The sequence below is a fragment of the Triturus cristatus genome, chromosome 3_2 (assembly GCF_964204655.1).
Source record: "Triturus cristatus chromosome 3_2, aTriCri1.1, whole genome shotgun sequence".
Taxonomy (NCBI): domain Eukaryota; kingdom Metazoa; phylum Chordata; class Amphibia; order Caudata; family Salamandridae; genus Triturus; species Triturus cristatus.
Genome location: NC_140584.1, coordinates 581,865,084 through 581,888,004, shown reverse-complemented (window position 1 = coordinate 581,888,004; position 22,921 = coordinate 581,865,084). Strand labels below are relative to the sequence as shown.

Here is a 22,921-nt window from a genome sequence, read left to right as displayed (position 1 = left end):
GAGCAGCCTTCTTCAACGCAGAGTATCGTAGAGCAGCCTTCTCCAGTTCAAAGTATTGAACAGCCTTCTCCAGCACAGAGTACAGAGGAGCAGCCTTCTTCAACACAGGGTATGGACGAGAAGCCTTCTTTAGCACAGAATATCCGGGAGCTGCCTTCTGCTTCACAGAGTACAGGGGAGCAGCCTTCTTCAACGCAGAGTATCGTAGAGCAGCCTTCTCCAGTTCAACGTATTGAACAGCCTTCTCCAACACAGAGTACAGAGGAGCAGCCTTCTTCACCACAGAATATCACAGAGCTTTCTTCTCCAACACAGGGTATCACAGATAGTCATTCTTCGAGGTGTGTCACAGAGCAACTTTCACCAACACAGAGTATCGCAGAACATCCTTCTCCAACTCAAAGTTTCGCAGAGCAGCCATGCCCAGCTCAGGCTATTGTGTTAGAGCCTTCTCCAGCTCAGGCTATTGTATTTGAGCCTTCTCCAACAAGGGCAGTTGCAGAGCATGCTCAGCCAACATGGTCTATTGGAGAGCAGCATAGTCCAGCTCAGACTCTGGTAGAGAAGGTCCTGAATACATGGACTATCGAAGTTAACCCCCCTCCAGACTTGCCTCTCACTGAGACACCTAAAAGTAAAGATGACACCTTGGGTGTCCCACCATCCAACCTACCTGCCCTTCATGCTTCACCTCCCAGCAAGAAACCGCTAAGTGCATCTACAAGTAACACAGCCAGCTGTGAACATTCTCATGACGTAGTGGAACATTGTACAGAGCAGATTTCTCATGCCGCACCGGCCACTGAATGGTCAAATAGTAAGGAACGTTCCATTTCATGTTTTGTGATAGGAAATCCTCCACCCACCTCCTCCTTCTTGGAACCTCCTGTCACCACCTCCTCCCTGACAGAAGCTGTTGTGGCCAAGCCACAGGAGGCAGAACATTCTCCATCTTTACCACTAAACGCTGAATCTTCTCCATTGGTCCCACCAGGCACCGAACCTTTCCTGTCTCTAACACTGGACACACAGCCACCCGCACCACTGGACAGAGAACCTTTCCCTTCTGTAACACTGGAAATCAGTTGTCCCATGTCTGTACCACAAGACACGGAACCTTCCCTTTCATTGCCACCCGACACAGAAACTCCCCTTTTAGTTGCACCAGGCACAGAACATTCTGTACTTTCAGACAGAGAAATTTCTCTGTTGGTAGGAACAGACACAGAATCTGCCCCATCTGTACCACTGGGCAGAGGCCTTCCTGCAGTGGTACCACTAGACACAGAGCCTTTTTCTTATGTATCAACAGGAACAAAACCACTTTATTTACCACCAGACACAGAGCCTTCTCATTTTTCACCGACGGAGATATATCCTTTTCAATCTGCATTAGTGGACACACAACAGCCTGCATCTCTTCCACCGGACACAGAATCTTCTTTTATATCTACAGAAATCAAACCTTCATCTGTACCACCAAAACCAGAAAGTCCTTCAACTGTACCAATGAACTCAGAAAAATCATTGTTTGTACCATCTAATATGGAGCCAAAGTATGTACCCGAGGACACCAAGCTTTCTATATCTGTACCAGTTGGTGTAGAAACTTCTCTTGCTTCCTTTCCCTTCACAGCACCTCATCAGTCTGTGCCTCCAAACACTAAACCACCTCCTATACTTGAGTCGTTCGCTAAACGTGATTGCAAAAATGACATGCTCACCTTAAAATTAGGGAAAGGATTTCCATTGGATCCAGTCACAGGTACTCCAGTGACAGTAAATTTAGAGCAATGTGTTAGAATCGAGCCACTCAACCCATCCCCGAGTTTGGAGGCATTGCCAGTCACAGTACCTAGTCTGGAGGGTCATACGCTCGAAGCTCCCATCCTTGCGGGCCCTAGCATGGTATCAATGACATTAGAAGAAACCTCCATGTCACATGTACTCAGACCAGAATCCGCCTTTAAACCTAGTGAAATGACCTCCACAGCACCATATGCAGAGGAATTGCCTAAAAAAGCCACTACTCCAGAGAAGGCTTTCTTTGGAAAACCTACACGCTGCGTTGGGGGACAGTTGGGCACTGCAATAGCTCTGGATGGGCCGCCGAGTCCTCAAGGACTTTTCATCACCATTCCCAGTTTGGATGGGCCTCCGATATCGTCTCGGAGTCCAGAGGTGCATCCCTTGGGAACACAGAGTCTAGAAAACCTGTCTATGCTAGCCCAGTCTGGAGAGGGTTCCCCTATGCTAACATGGAGTCCAGAGACCACTTTAATGGCAACTTCAAGCTTAGACGGGCCCTCCAGGCTCTCCTGCAGTACAGATCGGCCTCTGATGGCATCTCAGAGCAGACTGACTCCTATCACGAGAGAAAAGAATCCAGAGTGGTCTGAAGTACCAGAGACACCTCCCACATTACCCCGCAGCACAGAAGGACCCTCAGGGGCAGCTTACAGCCTTGATGGACCTCCCATGGTAGGTCAAAGCATTCTTGGATGCCCCATGGCATCTCAAATAGGACTGAGGCACCCCACAGCGGCCCACAGTTTGGATGGGCCTTCTATATTGGTGCCAGGAGCAGAGCAGCCTTCCGCCGTAGCTGAAAGCACAGAGAGTTTCTCCATCGCACCAAACCAAAAAGAGTGGGGCCCTCTTACAACTCACAGAGATGAACACTCTTCCATCACATTAAGCACCACAGACAGGTGTCCCTTTAAAGTTAATGGTCTAGTTGGTTCTCTTGGCTCAACTCCCATTCCCAACTTCCAACTTGAACCCACCACGGAAGGGCCCCCCCAAGCAAGATGCCCTGCCACACCTTCTGGAGTAAATAAAATTACTTTGATAGCCCACAACACTGATTCACAGCCAGTCTTATGTTCCAGCTTGGAGGGCATTTCCATCATGGCATATGATATGGAGGGATATCCATACAGCAAAGTCCCGTCTTCCGTTGCACCCCTGAGCCTCGATCTTCCGTCTTGTTCGTCTTCCAATGTAGACCATTCTTCTAGCCTAGCTCCAATTGCAGCTCCAGGTGTGAGGAGTTTTCAGATTGCAGCTCCCATCCAGGAGAGTCCTCTGAATGTATCTTCTGCTTCTGAGATGCCCGTGACCATGTCTCTCCACTTGGATGAACCTATGGGTGCAGTTCCCGTTCTGGAGGAGCCTTTGATTGCAGACGTCCACCTGGAGGAACATGTGATTCCGGCCTGTGGCCGGGAGAGCCCTTCCGTGACAGCAGCAGAGTTTAACCATGCACATCAAACCCTCATCCCAACAGATGGAGTATATCTGGATACTGAGGTACCTTTTATATATGGTTTAGTTCTGTAGTGATTTTAAAGCTGTGTGATTTTAAAGCCTTCCCAATGTTTAGGTAAGGAAGGTATTTGGAAGTTATTTCTTTTGATGTCTAAGGACGATCCGAAGCGCCATGGTTGGCAAGTGTCGTGGCTCTCAAAAAAGGCTTCCGATTGGTGTGCTTAGATACTGTACTCCGTGATATTGGAGCATATATATGATAGCAGTTGTACATCAGGTATGGCTCTTGAATTCAGTATACCGTGAATCCCTCCTATGGGCACGGTGAGAGGGGGGTTGGAGGTTAAAGTAAGGGAGCTGGGACCTTTGTGAACGCTCTTCCTCATTGCGTCAATCCCATGGTAGTGTCCTGAAATGGAAGTTGCTGGAGCCACCTAGGGATGTCCTATGAGGGTTTGTTGAAGAGACCCTCCGCTAATCTAGGAGGCTGACCTAAAATGACTCTTCCTTAAAGAAAGCGGTGATTGGGGGGAGTGGGTGCAGGTGCGGGTTGGGACCTCTTCCCCTGCCTTTGTGTAGGAACATCGCCCTGCAAGAATATGCTGGCATCACTGGAAGTAGACTGCTTGATGTAAGCCTTCACAGATGGGAAGGAGGTATAGTGTAGAGTTTGCTGTTCCATGGTGATATCCAAAACTGCCTGCAGATGTTGATTGTGGAGGGTACTGCAGATGAAGTTGCCTTGAAACAGTCAAACAACCAGAGCCGGCTCTAGGGAGGTGCGCCCTGTACCACCGCACCGGGTGCTGACTTCGCATGGGGGAGCCTGTTTGCTTGTTTAAATCGTACTTAAAAAGACCTGCTGCTGCGTTCCTGGCCTCCGCCAATTGTCAGGCAACAATTAAAATGTGAAGAAAACTTCGGTGATTAATGTTCTTCCTGGCGAGATCAGAGTTTTGTCTAATAGATGTTTTGACTCATGGAAGTTTTGATTCATGGTAAGGTAGCGCAGAGGGTCAATATGCCTGCTGCAAAGAACATGTACCAGGCAGATCACAGAGTGAATATAATGTAAACAGGTCAGTGGGTTACTACTTTTGTCAGAGACTTCCTTTTGTTAGTTGCGGTTTACAGTGAGCTATTAACTGTCATCAAAGAACTGCATGCAGACTTCAAAGTATAGATTAGAGCATATGGATTTTTTCCCCCGGACTTTCATTATTCTAATGTTGCAAAAAGGATTTATTTTGGTATAAATCAGGTCTTGTTATTAAAGAGAGCCCCAATTCATTGTGTTACATTTTAAATTCAGAGTTTGTGCTTCTCCAGACCAAGTACTCTTCAACGATACTGCCTACCTGTATGGATGACATGTGACTCCACCCCTTGTTGTCCTCTGTCTTATGTAACATTTACCATACACTGATTTACACACATATGGTTGATTGTCTCTCTGTAATGTGTGTGCTATGTAAAGTGCTCTGACACCCTTCACTTTTATGAGTGACGCTATGAAGTTAATTAAATGCATCTGAGAGAGAGTGTTTATGGAGGCTGTTAAAGGGTGGAAGGGAGGGAATCCGTGGTGGAGATGGTCGGGGGGGTGGGCGCCAAAAACATTGTCGCATAGGGCGCCACCAGTGCTAAAGTCTTCCCTGTAAACAACACATACACATTAAAGTGTTTTTCTTTGTTATGTTGCAGCCCTGTGTCATCTCTAAAGATGTCCTGAGGGCTTGAGCATCCTTTATCAGTGACTGAGCCTTGTAGCCCTCTTTGAAGGCAGCAGCGGAAGGTGCAGGAGTTTTCTTAAGAGGAGGTTCTACCTGTGAAGCCAGGAGGGGAGGCATCCCCTGAAGCTCAGTAATGCTTGAGCATCCTTTGTCAGTGACTGAGCCTTGTAGTCCTCTTTGAAGGCAGCAGCGGAAGGTGCAGGAGTTTTCTTAAGAGGAGGTTCTACCTGTGAAGCCAGGAGGGGAGGCATCCCCTGAAGCTCAGTAATGCTTGAGCATCCTTTGTCAGTGACTGAGCCTTGTAGTCCTCTTTGAAGGCAGCAGCGGAAGGTGCAGGAGTTTTCTTAAGAGGTTCTTCTACCTATGAAGCCAGGAGGGGAGGCATCCCCTGAAGCTCAGTAAAGTGAACCTGTATGCAGAGTATCTGGAATTTCAGTATCAAACTCAATGCGAAGGTATCTATTGGGATGATGATAGGGAACTGTAGCCTTCTCCTGGTGGTTACTTATGACTATAATTTTGACCCCATGCCAGAGATCAAAGTCTATATTTATTGGTGTTTACTGAGCGGCTTCAAAGGCGGGCATAGTATTCTAGAGAAAGGAGTGGCTTCAACGTTCTTTATGGCTGAAAGCAGCAGAGCCTCTTCCGGACCCAGATACCACCATGCTTGGTTCCTGGCCCCTGACCAGTATTTGTCTTCCCCTGATGGTGAAGTCTGGCCAATCCGGTGTTCAGTACATTAGGACTTCCATGGGCTTCCTTCTATCCTGGGTGGCAGGGTCTCCTCATGTCCAGGTCGTGTTGCAATGCTGAACGTCCAGAGACTGGTTTAGCCTGACTCAGATTAAATGGGATTTGCGCCAGACAGGAGGCCAATGAACAGTCAAGGGGCAGGGTAAGGAGTGGCAGTTTTCACTCTGGCATGGGAACCGTATACACTTCAAAGGGTTATGGTGGGGTTTTTCCCCCACCCACAGAAATAACTAGGCTCTTGGAAGAAGATAGGGGTTTGTATGTGAAGGTCTCAAGGTCCAGGATGGATTTGGCATCCTCGTACAAACGTCATCTCCCATTTTACTTAGCGCACACAGTAGTGGGAGCAGTGTACTCCACTAATCACCGACTGCGGTCACTCATACCCATTCCTGCATGCATCATTCATTTACTTACTAAACATCATGATTGCAAAGGCCCGGTTCATAGGAGACAGCACAGACTTCACACAGAGCGACCTAGTAGTAAATCTTTTGTTAGAGATGTTGATAAACAAATCAGCCCCTGACTAAATTATGCTCCACCACAGACAGGCTCATAGGTTGTGTCGAGAGAGTAGCAGCCGCCCTTGCACAGTGGCTTGCGTTTTGGATTCCATCTGGACTACATAGCCCAGCTCTCATGTCTTACTGCAGTAAAACATAAGTCCCTCAGTGTGCTTGACTGGTTTTCAAGTTAACTAGGGAACAAAAGGACTGGATTGTGCAGAACATGTTCAAGGGCAGGATAGCACATAGTCTCGAAGACATGCATAGGACTTTTGCCCCAAGAAGAACAAAACCTCTAACAATGAATAATGGTATTTCAAAGCAAAAAGGCTGTTTCTTCAAAAAAAGGTTATATTTTGAGAAAATTGGTTGGTTACCATAAACAAATATTAGTTTGTATATTAAAATGTGAATATATATATATATCTATATATATTTTTTTATACATTTTTATTTGCTTTTACATAGAATACAAGCACAGCCACTGTTACAGGGTTAGCCCAGCTTGGGTAATAGTCGTTTACGTATTGGAGTACATATAGCTAGCCCCTTTAGATTGTTTTTTGAGAGAGAAAGAGATGTAAGAGGAAAGGATAGACAAATTAGTGGTGAAGCCGGAGAGGAATAGGACAGACAAGAGCGAGATATAGTCACTGTACATTACCATTGGCATCAACTATGCAAACTGCATTACATCGGGCGCTATACATAACATTTGCATCAGCTATACATATTACGTTGCTACTGTCAAACTTTCGGAGTTTTTTAGTCCAGATGCCTGGCCACCGGTGTTAAGTTAGGGAGCAAACACTTGGGCGGGGGTTGATTCGTTGTTTTACAGCTGTCTATGGTGGTTCATACGAGTCAAGATAAGTGTCCAGAGCTTCCCACAACCCTCTCGAGGACGCTTTCCATGGTGAGAACTGTAGCGCGAGATTGTCTGCTCCTCTGAGATGCGTGACCCAATTGAGCCATCCTTTGCAGCTGGTTTTATGTGCGTCCTTCCAGTTGTTTAGGACCATTTTCACTGCCGCTGTCAACAAGAGGTCCATTAGGTCCTTGTCTTGCTGAGTTCTCAAGTTCAAGCGCATGAATGCTGAGGTGAGGGTGGAGAATTCCATTGGTAGTTTGCATTTAAACACCACATTAATGAAGTCAAAGATATACCCCCAGAATCCCTTGAGTGTTGGGCAAAGGAAGATAAGGTGTGCAAGGTCCCCCTTCTCTTTGTTGCAGTTCCACCAGAGTGAGTCATCCCTGAGCCCTAGTGAGTGTTGTCTTGCAGGGGTCCAGAAGGCCTTGTGAAGCAGCCAAAATTTAGTTTGTCTCAGTACTGGGGTAATCTTATTACGCGAGGTAGAGGACCACAGAGTAGTCCATTCCTGTTCGTTGAGAGGTGTGTTAGATTGTTTGTCCCAAAAGGCTATCGTTTTTCGATTAAGATTGTTGGTTTTGGGACGTAACTGTTTGTAGAGCTGCGTGACTTGGTGCACTAGTTTATTAATGTTTGAGACATACCGGAAGATTGAGGGTTGGAAGGGATTTAGTTTCGTCTTAGATAAGGCTGCCCTTATTTTTATAAACTTATAGAGTTTGATGTCTTTAAGGTGGTGTCTTGTTTTGAGGTCTGAGAAGGCAATGGGGTAGTCTCCGTTTTCGAGTTGGTGTGGAATATATTTTTTTAACTGGTCAGCTGATGTTTGTAGACAAAATCATTTTGTTTTCAAAATCTATCCAATATTAATATTTGAATGAAAATTCCAACTGAGTTGAGGAAACGTTTTATTGATGTAATTTCCTCGATGCTAGAGGGTGTTTCATGCTATGGCTTATTTAGTTACTTATAGTGGATCAATTCATTTTGATAGGTTGTCTGATAGATTGTCTGATAGAGACACTCATGGATAAACCACACATGCCTCTACCCCGCAGCCAGAACCACAAAGGTCTCTTAACCACACATTTCTTTACCACTTATTTTTGTGGTAAAGGCTTGAGTGGTAAAGGTATACATGGCTATGGTCTTGACCCTCCTCTCCCCCTACCCTAAGGTACAAGACCATACCTACCCCCCAACCCAGCCTGAGGTCCAAATACCCGACCCCCTCCCACTCTACCGTGTTCCTAAAACTACCCCAACCCCTTTCACTGCTCTTAGGCCTAAAACCCGAACCCCAAACCCCTATTTTAAGACTTCCCATCCCCCACACACCCTGAGCCCTAAAAAGCTACATTGTCCTCCCCTAAACCCTAAAAACTATACTCATTCCCCTCCCCCTGAGGCCTAAAATCCTGTCCCTTAACAAACACCACCCGACCCCTCCCAACCCTCCACGCTGTCCCTAAAACTACCCCAACCCATCCCACAGCCCTTAGGCCTAATACCCTATCTCATAATTAAAACAAGCATTGGCATAGCCAATAGGCCTCGCCTTTGGGACCTTATAAGTGTTTAGATCCTGCCTGTTCAAAATAAATAAATAAATATATGAGATCATGAAGGACCAGAAGAGACTCCCATCTCACATAACTCAGAAACTGGTACATTGCCCGAGTGCCCACCTTACCAAACTGACACTAGGCGCCTTATGCTATATCCAGTAGTCACAAATACCCCCAGTAACAGTAACTCCAGGGGCAGGGGGTAACTCGGTGCTACTCCTAACACAGTGACTCCAGGGCAAGTAGTCCTCAGGCAGCTCCACATGTCACTCGAAACCTGAGCCAAATTTTAGCTGGACAGGGGCAGGTGAAAAGACTCTGGTGAGCACCATACGGTGCATTAGGGGATCGTGGTGGGAGTTGGGGGGTTTATGATGATTACCGAGCTGAGGGGGTCAGGGTGAAGGTGAGCTGTGGGCTTCAGTTCATTTAGGGACGTAGCGTCTGTGGGTCAGATGTGTGTTTTATCATTACAAAAGAGCTTTATTCATGCACCGGATACCAGAACCGAGCTTTGCTTTCACTAAAAATGCTATGAATAACACCATTAAATTCACCCAGAAACCCAGCCTGAGAGCTGATACATAGATGTTTTCAACTTCACGATTAAAGTTCAAACAGTAACTCAGGAAAGAAACACAGATGCACGAAGGTAAATGAAACCACACCTACAAATGCATGCCCTTTAACGCAAAAATACTCATGCATGCATGTAAGCGGGTATCTCATAAGTACATGTGAATACGATTCCTATTAAAATATTGCATGCGTGTGCAAACATACTTATAAACACGTAGATAGTGCTCCAGAAGCTGGTATTTGCAGATAGCTTTACCTCTGCGGGGACATTAGGCATATGTGTTTATTCAATTCAGACAATGCAGCTCTGTTGTCTTGTGTGCACTAAATGTATCGGTACACATACAGTTTGGGGGTATTGCAAGTCCATTGATGCATCAACCTATTCATAATGGAAGGGTTTAGGCACACTCATGGGCTCCAGACTCAACGTGCACGGATTCATGCATGCGCAAGGATTCCTACAAGTGCAACAACAGAGCCTATGTGTGCCGGGAATCAGGTGCAGCGCTCGAGCCATGTGTTACATGGATACGTCTGAGTAGCTTGAAAGCTATGTCCATGAAAGCCTTTGCACAAGTGCACATTCAAAGCCACACGCTCATAAAAAGGAATTGTATACATGTGAGTCAAAAGCCATGCATCTGTGGTCTAAATCACACACATGCAGTTCACAGCAATGCATGTGAACTGATTATACAAATGTAGATTCAAATGTATGCATGTGCATGGATTCACATACATGCCACTGCACAGCAATGCATGTGAAATAATTTGTACAAGTATGGTTCCTGAGTCACGCAAAACAATTAGGAACCAGCTCCGCCGCCATGCATTTGAAGGGATATTAAGGAACATGCAGGCCCAGAGAAATGCATGTGAAGGGCTTTGTTCATGTGCATCTCTGGTGCCAGATTCACACTTGAAGCTCTGCAGCAGCACACGTGCACTGATGTGTACAATGCCCATCATCTTCGACAGGCACATACTGGGATCTGATGAGCGTCCGCCAGGGGTGCCATGCTGATTTCGAAGTGAACCAAGCCCTCTATTAGTTGGCCCCCAAAGCAGAGCATAACAGAAGCTCTACATGCCCGCCACTCCAGTGTTTAATCAAGCGGGGGTCACGGAACAGAACAGGCGACCTCCGAAGGCTCTGAGGAGCGGGAAACAAAGATGGGGGGATGGAGAAGGGGGGCGGGCGGTGCATTGAACATGTACATGTACCCTTCCTTGCAATGAGAATAACACAAGTTAGGGATGTGGCTCCATTAACAGAGCTGCCGACATTGGTCTTCGGGACATTTTCGAGCCTCAGCATAGGCTCTAAAAAAATATTCTGGTATTATTAAATACGTATAATTTATTAACAGTCTTGTGCTAATTGTTTATTTAAGTGCATTGTTTTAAAAGGCATTTGGCTGTAGGACAGTTACAGGATGCGGTGAACAAATGTTGCTGGATCAAAACAAGCGGAGGAGGGGGAGGCGAGCACAAACAGAAGAGGGGCCCTCCGAAGGCTCTGATGAGCACTAAACAAAGAAGGGGGGGTATGGTGAAGGGAACAGTGCTTTGAACATAACCCCTCCCTTGCAACAAGAATAACACAAATAAGGGATGTGGCTCAATAAACACAGCTGCCCAGCATAGGCCATATAAAAAATATGCGGATAGCATTAAATACATATAATTAAGCAATGTCCAGTTACAGGATCGGTGTAAATGTTACCGAATCACCAAAAGAAAACAAGCGACCCAACGCTCCTGATGAGCAGGAAACACAGATGGGAGGGGGAAGTGTATGGGCAGGAAACGTGTGTTAGGTGGGAAGCGAAAACCATGCCTGCAACAAGCATTAGCCGCGCGTGCGTGAGCAGCCACAAGACGCGATATGTGGTGGGGGAGGGGGCGAAGCAGGAGTTGTGTGCGCGCGCGGCCAATGCTTGGTAAACCAGCATTGGCCGTGTGAAAGTGATCGCGCTGGAAGGGAGGCAGATGGCGGCTGCGCGCGTGCACGCGCGCATAACCGCATGCTTGAGGCCAGCAAAAGCGTCTGGCAGCACTTTGAAAACCCCAATACTAAATGTCTTGCAGAGCATGCGCTGGCACAGGCGAGACCTAAAAACTATCCCGACCCTCGCCCAGCCCTGAAAACTACCCAAGCCGCCCCAGCCCTAAAAACTACCCAACCCCTCCTACAGCCCTGAAAACGACCCCGACCCCCCCGCCTTGAAAACGACCCCACAGCCATGAAAACGACCCTGACCACCCAGCCCTGAAAAGGACCCGCCCAGAAAACTAACCAACCCAGCCCTGAAAAATGACCCGACTCCGTTCCCAGCCTTAAAAACTTACCCGGCCCCCGCTCTGAAAACAACCCCGACTCCCCTGTCCAGAAAATAACCCAGACCCCCCCCCCCCCCCAACCCATACAAACTATCTCCCCCCCCAATACCCCCCCTTCCCAACCCGGCCCCAGGCCCACAAACCTCACCGGGCCGTCTCTTCCTGGTGTCTTCCCGCTTACGCCGAGCTGACCGCGCACTGCAGCGTGGTAGCATTGCATAGTTGGAACACGATTGGCTCTGCCCGCGTTGTTCCGACTGCCCATTTCGATAGAGCTTTTAATACATTGCTGTTTGTAAGACTGCTTGATGCATTGAAATGGTTATTACTCACAATCCTTCATGCAGGGGTCACTATTGAATTCCTGTCTGGTGTGGTCACAATTGTAACAGTGATAATATTTGTTAGGAGCACAGGAAGAGTTTCACTGATCAGAGGTAGTGTTTGTTATACAAAAGAACCTGGTTTAAAGTTCACAGATGATGTAGACTTGGCCTCCTTTGACTGTTTTTTTTGTTCCTTTGATAGTTTGGAACTTGTTGTACTGGTCGTGTAGTTGTGAGAAGTTGCAGGACTCTGGGACAAGTGTTTATTTGCAACTGGGCTTAAGTGTTTCTGCTTTAGTCTTGTATCCTCTCCAGCATTTAAAAGCATATGAACTGACCTACCAATGATTACTAAACAGTGCTGGAACTGTTTTATTGACTTATATGGATGTAAACTGCAAGCTCATTGGCTGTGTTGTGAAGGATGCAGTGGTCTGCTGGTAATTCTGCCAAGGTAGTGCAAGCCTCATTACAACAGATTCGAATGTTATAGTTATAGAGAGGTAACAGTACATTATGGGGGTGTTTTTCACTGAGGGGTTCAGCGTTGCATCAAATAGACAACAAGAGCTTTGTCTATGATGTCACTCAGAACCCAGAGGTGGAAAACATCCCCATAATTCACTTTTTACCCATCTGTAGCTTTATATTATATGGCACTCAAAATAATCTTCCACTGATTATAATTTCTAGGCTGAGGGGAAAGGAGCAGTACATAACGTGTATTTTCACATGTGGGTAAGGGAGGGGGGGGGTCATGTTATCTGCCACCTTTAACCGACCCCCAGTATCTTCTCTGCCTTCCTTCTCCCTCCTGCAGCTTTGCTTTCTGCTTTCATTCACAGAAGGCAAGCAGGCTTGCGCTTTACAGGCTCTCAGGGAGCACTGTCAGCCTGAGCTGGAAGGACTGTATGATGTAACAACAGTGTGTAACACGTTTTGTAATGAAATGTTGCTGTGTTAAAACAGCGAGTGAGCAGATTTAGAGTCTGAAATGACTGATAGAAGCTCTTTATCAGACCCATACATATCAAACTTGATTATTAATTACAGCCACGTAGCATAAACTGATAGATGTAGCACTAATATTCTGAGAACCCAATTTTCGCTTTTCTGTCACGTGTGGTTGTGTAAATATATATTTATATAAGACGTATGTGAACAAGGCCAGGACTGTCCGAAACGCGTCATAACAGCATCTATGCACATGGAGTAAATTTATTGCCAGCAAGGAAATTTGGTGCCCACCCACAATTCTTGGTGGATTGAGGGGATATTATATATATATATATATATATATATATATATATATATATATATATATATATTACCTACTGGCGGTCGCCAGTAGGTAGTTATAGTTAGGACCCCTTTTCCATAGGAAAACCTCAACATTCTATTTTGAATAACTTTGGCGCCGGTCGATGAATCCTCGCGAATTTCTCAAAATAGGTGGGGCGCTCCGCTCCTACCCTGAAAGTCTCGGGGGGATCCGTCAAGCGGGGGCTGAGATAAAAGGGGGGTCCCAAAACGCGTTTTCCCCATGCATTTTTCCATAGGACCTTTAGAACGAGCTACAGCCCGAACGGCTGAACAGAATTACTCGAAATTTGGCAGAGAGGTAGTCCCTAGGTCAAGGAAGTGCCTTTTGTAGGTTTGGTGTAAATCTGTTCAGTAGATTCTGAGAAAATAGCCTTTAAATCAATATATATATCTGAGCCCGCTTACCGTACGCTTACCGTACGCTTACCGTACGCTTACCGTAAGCGTACGGTGGCGTGCGCGAGCGCGATTCTGATTGATTGGCTCTTAGATCTTAGTAAACATTCGAATCGGCCGAAACCAGGAAGCGGCGGCCGCCATTTTGTGTATTTCACTCAGAAAAAAAAGAGTGAAAACAAGAAAAGGGGGCAATGAGGAGAGTTACAGACCCCCTTACATTTGTGAGGGGGTCAAAGAAGGACTGTAAAGTACAAAGAAAACATTTATTGATTTTAAAAAAAATCACGGGGTACGCGTACGGTAAGCTTACGGTAAGCGTACGGTAGAAAAAAAAAAAAAAAATGAAAATCAGATTTAAGTGTTTAGATATTAGGGGGCTCTAAAAAGAGCCGTTGTGTTTATGAAATGATTTTTTAGTGGTACCTACAAGTAAGTACCGATGCAGAGTCTAAGGTTCAAGAGGAAGACTCTGTTCCCTTCATCATTGAAGTGCACACCATCTCCTCTATAAATGTCTTGCATGTCATAACGCAAGTTGTTGTGGTAAATGGCACCCATACCATAGTCACGGAGGAAAGCAGAAACAGATTTGTTGACGTGCTTTCTTGCTTTGTCATCGCACCGCGTGCCCACCGTGCGTGCACGGCACTAACTGCGTAAAGTGGGTGCGCGAAGCGCACCGCGTGCTCACTGTGCGCGCACGGTGCGCGAAGCGCACCGTGCGCGCACGGAACGAACTGCGTTAAGTGGGCGCGCACGCCACGAATGGCGTAAAGTAACTTAGCATTTAAAAAAACGTACAAATTCACTGAAAAAACCATAGGTTTCACACACGTTATAGTTAGGAATTAGCATTTAAAAAACCTTGCAAATTCACTGAAAAAACCATAGGTTTCACACATGTTATAGTTAGCGGAAATTTTACTGATAAAAAACCAATGAAATTCCCCCGTTATAGTTAGTGCAGGCAACTATAACTCACGCGACCGCAATCTTCTGCTGATGACATATGTGTCTTTATGAAAAAAAAATATTTGTAATATATGTATAGCTAAAAATGTATGGAAGAAGACATGGGCAAATAAGTGTCTAAATACAGTATTAGCATCAGCAGAGGATTGCGGTCGCGTGAGTTATAGTTGCTTGCACTAACTATAACGGGGGAATTTCATTGGTTTTTTATCAGTAAAATTTCCGCTAACTATAACATGTGTGAAACCTATGGTTTTTTCAGTGAAATATATATATATATATATATATATATATATATATATATATATATATATATATATATATATATATATATATATAATATTATCTACTGGAGGTCGCCAGTAGATAGTTATAGTTAGGATCGTGTTTCCATAGGAAATCCGCAACATTCTATTTGGAATAACTTTGGCGCCGATTGACGAATCCTCGCGAAATTTTCAAAATAGGTGGGGCGCTCCGCTCCTTCCCTGAAAGTCTCGGGGGGATTCGTCAAGCGGGGGCTGAGAAAAAGGGGGGGGTCCCAAAACGCGTTTTCCCCATGCATTTTTCCATAGGACCTTTAGTCCAAGCTACAGCCCGAACGGCTGAACAGAATTACTTGAAATTTGGCAGAGAGGTAGTCCTCAGGTCAGGGATGTGCCTTTTGCAGGTCTGGTGTAAATCTGTTCAGTAGTTCCTGAGAAAATAGCATTTAAAAGCATATATATATCTATAAGCGCGCACCGTGCGCGTACGGTAAAACTTACCGTACGCGCACGCTGCCGTGCGCGAGCGCGATTCTGATTGGTTGTTAGATCTTAGTAAACATTCGAATCGGTCGAAACCAGGAAGTGTCGGCCGCCATTTTGTCTCTCGCAGTCTGAGGGGGTGAAAAACAAAGGTGGAGAACGTGAAAAGGGGGCAGGGTGGACAGTTCCTGACCCCCTAGCCTTTGTCAGGGGGTCCCAGAAGGACCCCCAAGGGCCAAAATTTCCTTAAATTTTTTGCGAAAAATCGCGGAGTACGGTACGCGCACGGTGAAAAACCTTAAAAAAAAAAAAATACATAACGTAGCATTTAAAAAACCGTACAAATTCACTGAAAAAACCATAGGTTTCACACATGTTATAGTTAGCTGGACATTTCACTCGTGAAAAACCATTGAAATTCCCCCGTTATAGTTAGTGCAGGCAACTATAACTCACGCGACCGCAATCCTCTGCTGATGACGTCAGATATTACATCACTGATGACATATGTGTCTTTCTGAAAAAAAAATATTTGTAATATACATTGTATAGCTAAAAATTAATGGAAGAAGACATGGGTAAATAAGTGTCTAAATACAGTGATGTAATATCTGACGTCATCAGCAGAGGATTGCGGTCGCGTGAGTTATAGATGCCTGCACTAACTATAACGGGGGAATTTCAATGGTTTTTCACGAGTGAAATGTCCAGCTAACTATAACATGTGTGAAACCTATGGTTTTTTAAGTGAATATATATATATATATACACACACACACACACACACACGTATATACATGTGTATATATATCAACATAAAGTCCCGTAGTGACTGCAACCAGCAAGGAACACACGGGCACAGACCACAGCAGCAGGTGAAATCCAGAGTTTATTTACAAGCCAAGAATGGTCCACATAACGCGTTTGTCGCCGACCTGCGGCCTTGATTGTATATATACGTGTATGTAAATATATATATATATATCCACCCACACATATATACGCTCACACGAATAGATCATGCCCACCAACTACTACCTCGTACTCTGATGTAACTCTGTCCTTTAACCTTGGCTTACTGTGCAGTTTTCTCTTATCCAAGTAGATTGTTTTAAGTTCTCTTCATTGTGGCCTAGCTGGGTTCCTCAGGCTCTATTGAACACAGTGGCCTGATTAGTTTCAAACATCCCTGAGAAAAGAGTGCATACAGCAGCAATCTTAAAAAGGTTGCGTTCAACCGCGGGCAACTTAATATTCATTTGTACTTCCCAAGGTAATTTATGGGCATACCTGCATACCCCTCACTCTTGAAGAACAGGCTTAAGATGAGCATTTCAAGTAGGAAGCTTTAGTGTTCACTCCAGCATCCTTCTGGCTCCCCAGCATTTCTGTGCTTATGTTAAATTCTTTTCCGCTTGTGCAGCAAAATGCTGGAACGTAGTGCTTTAGGATAGTATTAGCTTTGGCAGCGGTTTATGTTAAAAGAAGTTATGGAAATTTACCTTTCCCAGATTTTGCAATAGAACCCAGACTAATTACTACTTGAATACCGTGTTTAGATTTACACCATTGTGGTACTAAGTCCTAGTCCTAAAATATAGTCCTTCACAAAATTCTTGCGAATAGGTGAGACCTAAAATACTGGCATGAAAACAAGATTCTTTGTGATAATACAGAAATTGTGATTACTCAGGCAGTGCCATCTGGTAGACGAAAAACACCTCCCCGAAAAACGAACCAACATCCCTGTACCGCTGCTACAACCTAGTCAGAACTATTAGTGTTCACCTGCACACTTTCTGCAGTCACCTGCTCAGTTATAATAATCCCCATCACATCTCTGCATTACCCCTAAAGTTCCAAACCTGGCTAGACTGTCATTTTGACTGTTTATCAAATGAACTCAATTAGACGCATAGCTCTATGCATTATAGGCAGTCTGTCCTATGTCATAGTCATCCTTCTTTGAGACTTTGCTTGTTCTCTCTGCTTAGATTTCTCAAGTAACCCATACCTATTCACACACTAGGCTGTCCTTCCTTAATCCATGACAACAATTCATGCATCCTCAGCAGCCATACATGAGTTCAGATCTTGGTCGCCAACATCATACATCCTTACATAAAATTCCTGCTCCTGAAGTGACTATTGGTAGGTTTTTCTTAGCCCTTCATTCTGGGACCTGCTCCTCATATTCTGCACTTGGCTCACGTTGTCCTGGTTGCCCTCTCTATTTATCAGCTCTTCTGCATGCCAGGTTGCACCCCTCTGCCATGTCTTAGGGTTATGCATAGTGCTGCAGGTGTACATCCATTGCACTACTACAGTAAATAGGAATCCTCACCATTCCTTTTCAACTAAAGTTTCTGAAACACGTGACACCACCATTGTCTCGATAGGTAATGATGTTGAAGACCAAGGTGACTCATGGGCATGAGCAGCTCTTTCTTGCTGTAACCCGCTGCCATCACAGCAGGATTTTATCATGGAATATTTCTGGCAGTACGCAAGTCTCCAATTGATTTGACATTTCAACACACAAGAAAAAATGTAAATGATAATTTTATAAAAACCATGACTTATGTTCCCACTAGACTTGTCAGGATACAGCGTTTATCAAAAGGTTGGCAAAAAAAAAATGCGGCCATGTTCGACTGACAGGTAGTTTCCCTTGATGATTGTGTAGTAAGTAAGGAATAACATTGTCCACTATAAAGGCATTTTTTTGTCTGGTTACAGTCCATATTTCTTTCTTTCTGTCTTCGAACAACAAAGTCAGTCTCAAAAGAATGGATAGTGTAATGAGTTTTTGTATGACTGAATCACACAATTATGTAACAATTTCAACTCCAGTGCCAAGATGATTGTCAGCCCAGCAGTCGATGATATTGTTATGGTTCCCAGTTATAATTCCTTGTATCGCTTAAAGAGTTCTTTGGGTGCTAGCATTAGCAAAAAGAACCCTTGTTTTTGTTTGTGGTCTCCTCGGTTGTGAGCCTCCGGTGCTTGTTGTGTGCCATGTGGCATTGGTGCGGGGTTGTACATTCGATCTATTTCTTTTTAGGATCGTAGCTTCTTGTAAATGAGTGTCTTATTTAACATGCTCAGGGCTCTGTTTAGTCTGCACAGGAGTACGACAACGGTAAAACATCACATGCATTCCTTAAAGCGAAATCAATCATACTGTTCAACTTGTACATCCATGAGAATGGTCTCAGGCATGATATTCTCATGTTGGTCCCAAAGAAAAATTGTGGGGAGACTCTTGGCAACTTCCAGAGAGCAGCTCATTGGGAATCCTGGGAAGACTCTGAGCAGGCCTTTGAAACACCCTAAAGACCACTTAGGACCCTATCAAACTGGAACATATCCTGTGTCAACTATCGAAAGATTCTGGGCAGGCAGGGAAGAAAAACTCCTGGAAGTTCCATGAGAGAGCATGGTTGAGCTCTAGGCCAGACAATGGAGAAATCAATAGCACGACCCTCCCCTCCTGTCCTGAGACATATCTACGAGGTAGCTGCATGCACTGCAATCTTTTGGTCTCTAGCCATGCAACATTGACAGCGTCTTGTGTATCCCAGGTGACGGCAAAACATTCACTAGCTCTGTCACTTCTATTCCCTAGTGAATGTTAAAATCATCAACATAAAATATTTTCTGTCTGATATGCTTAGATGGAAAATGGAATTTAGTAGCCCAGCAATGCTCTACGAGGATTGCTATTACATTCTTAATTATAACGAAGACATTGGTGAGCAGATGGACCATGAATAGTGGTTTGTATGTAGCTGCATTTTTATCCTGTTCCTTCTGGATTTGTATAGTTTTGTTTCAAAACCTGCTGATGGTGCTAGCTGCTGTATATTGTTCAGGAGTATCCCTCATCTGATTGTCCTGCAAATAATTGAATTATATTTTATAGTTGCAGCTGAATTTCTAAAATAAGACATTTGATGTGTGGTATGTTGAGCTGTGCCTCACTGATTATTGTGGGGCTATTGTGGCTTGCAGCCTCAGTTGTGATTGGTCATAGTTCCTGTAGAGACATTGTGCAGTATGATGAGAAGCTGAACTTGAGAAGGTGTTTACATGTGTTTTTTTGGGCTCAGGGGACTCGGAGAGGGGGCCGATGGGAGATGCTCAGTGTTCTGCACACAGATCAGCATTGTTCATACCCTTGTGATATTGGAATGTTTCCTTTCCCCCGCGGGTCTTTGTCTTCGCTCCGACTATGTGTAACATGGAGAGCACACCTTGCTTGATTTATAAGAGATCTTCGGTTGAACCCCATTTCTTTTCTTTTTTTTGTATTACATTTTTATTATTTTCACAAGGTCAGACAGAAATCCTGTAGCAGGGTTAGCATAAAATATCACGGCAAAGTTATACCTATATAGTCATAAAGTGAGGGTATTGCGCATATATGGGTAGCATGAGACTAACCCCAGTGATCAATAATAGAAGAAGAAAGGACAGGAAAAAGAAGGAGAAAGGAAAAAAAGAAGAAGAGAAGGGAAGGAGGAGCAACGGCTAGTCGAGCTGTATCAATCACATTCTATGCATATGTTGGCACCAGAGCAATCCGATATTGGCAGGCCCAACATAGTGCCGCAGCCTAGTACAGGTAACAATGGTTAGTACACTCAAATACATTTATACAGGTGGTGCGTCAATAACGGTACATGATATGGATCGATGGTAGGCACATAGTTCATAGAGGTTCGTTATGATCCCCATTTCATGTGGAGTTTCTGACTACGTTCCATATTCAGTCCATAGAGCCGAGGGGTGAAAGCAGATCCAGAAGGGCCAGATCCATGCAAAATGTTCATTCACCCCACTATGTAAGTTCCATTTAGATGCATTATTTGTAAATTTATCCTGTCCTCAAAACTGGAGCAGAACCAGCCCTCCAGAATAAACGTTAGACACCCCTGCTGTAGAGGGTCTAAATGACATTCTCTGCAATATTTGAGGGTCCCATCCTGAGTAACCCAAGCCCTAGCTCATTTTCTCTTGCTCCTTTTGTTAGTTTTTCACTGTTGATAGGTGGCTTCTCTCTCTGTTGCCCTTGTACCTCCTCACCAGTTGAGGGACCTTCAGTCCTATCCCTTTTACATGCGCACATCGGGTATCACTCTTTCACAGCAATATCTGTGTTTCACTTTCAATTGCTGCAGTACCTGGTGACTGTAGGCAGCCCCATCTTTGAATACCGCTATGCCAGTTACCTGTGTATGTTGTTCCTTTAGATGGTTTATCATACTACTCAATGGCTTCACCACTTGTTCAGTGTGTTTCTAATGGTACCTGTTTTACTGTCTGCAATTCATTGACTTAGACGTAATTTGTACCTGCTGACGACCTAGCTATCCATGGCCTGTTCATATAGCTGATTGTTTCTGGTATTTGCTGACTACCTGGCTCCATCAGTTGCTTGTGCCTGGTATCAGCTGGCCGTCTGTGGCTACTTCATTCATCTGGTTGTCCCTGGTATCTGCTAGCTGTTTCTCCTCAAGTTGGTTGGTCTTAATATCTCCTGGCTATTTATGACCCTTTCATTTGGCAGGTTTCTCCTGGTATCTGCTGGTTGACTGTGGTGCCATCAGTTGGTGTCCTTGGTATTTGCTGGCAGTCTGTGGTGTCTTCATTCTGCTGGTTGTCCATCTATCTGTTGGCTGGCTGGCTCCATCAGTTGATTGTCCCTGGTATATGTTGGTTGTATGTGCCTCCATCTTTTTACTGGTTGACCCTGGTATCTACTTTCTAGCTGTGGCTCCTTAAGTTAGTTGTTCCTGATATCCCCTATCATATATGTTGCTCCTTCATTCAGCTGGTTTCCCCTGGTGTCTGCTCGCTGACTGTGGTGCCGTCATTCGGCTGTCCCAGGAATTTCCCAGCTATCCGTGGCTCCTTCTTTCGCCTGTCTCACTGGTTCCATCAGTTGGTCATCCCTGGTTGCTTGTGGCTCCTCATTTGGCGTGTTTATACCTTTTATCTAGTGGCTGATTGTGGCTCCACCAGTTGCTTGTCTCTGGTATGCGCACGCTGTCCATGGTTCTTGCATTCAGATGGATGTCTCTGGTATTTGCTGACTGGCTGCATCAGTTAGTTTTTCCTCAGTATCTGCTAGCTGTCTGTGGCCCCTTCATTCAGGTGGTAGTTTCTGACAGCTGCTGGCTGTCTGTTGCTCCTTCATTTGGGTGATTGTCTGTGGTATAAGCTGGCTGAAAGTCTCCATCAGTTGGTTGTCCCTGAGATCATCTGCTGGCTGTCTGAGACCCCTTTATTTGGCTGGATTTCCTAGTTGTCCTTGGTGTCTGCTGGCTGACAGGTTCCATCAGTTGGCTGTCCCTGGTATCTGCTGACTGACTGTGGTACCATCAGTTGGTTGTCAGTATGATCTTTTAACTCTCTGTTGATTCTTAAGTCTGCATCTCACTGTGTCTGGTTCTTCACACAGTTTCTTACTGTGTCTCGACGTTCTCTGCAGCTCCATCAGTAGTTTATTTTCAGAATCTACTGACTATTTCTCTTTCACTCAGTTGTTGGCATTAGCGGTCCTGGAGGGCAGGGTATTTGTTAGGCATCTTTTAACAAAATGGTGACCCAGAATGATCTCTCCACAGAAGACCATTCTCATGCTGGATGTGAGCTGCTCCATCTTATACAAGGTGCATACAGCGTGCTTAGTGAAATCCCTTCATGGGGTCAGGCTGGGGAAACCAGAGCAGACACAGGATACAGGGACAGGAACACCAGCCTCCGTCAACATCCTTCCTCTGATACGATACGATGGGGTGGGTACCGGTGAAGGATGCCAAGGGCAAGACGCTAGGTCCCAGAATGTTTTTACTGCATATTTCAACGAGCTTTGTTGACCTGGTTGACAAATTAGCGTTATTCGCTGCCAGTATTTGTAGCTTATCACTGCAAGTATTGGGACATTCATCTTTATTGGGAGCACCGGGCCTGTCTTGTATTGTGAGCTCCACAGTCTGTTCTGAGAGTGCGAAGTTCACCATCGTTTCTGGGAGTTTTGGGCTCGGATTCAGTCCTTGAAGTATGTATGTGCAGATTGTTCTAGGAGTGTGGCATTTGTTGACAGTCCTGGGAGTGTAAGGGTCTGTTGTTTGCTGTGAGAGTATTGGACTCGCCATTCGTGCCCAAGAAATATGGAATCACTTTGTCCTCCACAATGGCTGTCCTGTATGTCTAGGGGCAAGTTCTATGACTATTGGTACTGGCTGATCTTCTGAGAGTTCTGGACCTTTGTCTGATCTGTCAGTGCGTCCCTGCTCTCTGTCCTCGTAGTACGCTTTTGCTGACTGCTGTAGGATAGCAGAGTTGTCAAACTGTTGTAGGATTCCAGAGTCGTAACGTGGGATGGCATGGTCTATCAGCTGTCCAGGCAGTGCAGTTTCTACTATCTGTCCTGGGAGTATGGAGTAATTTGTTAAGGAAGTGGACTTTCTGCTTTCTATCTTGGGAGTGCGGTTCCTGCAGTCTGTCCT

General features: G+C 45.1%; 1 protein-coding gene across 5 annotated transcripts in view; it reads left to right on the top strand.

Moving 5' to 3' along the window:
* Nucleotides 1–22,921, top strand: part of MACF1 (microtubule actin crosslinking factor 1) — a 1,146,281-nt gene that overhangs the window by 777,477 nt on the left and 345,883 nt on the right. The gene's annotated exons all lie outside the window — the stretch shown is intronic.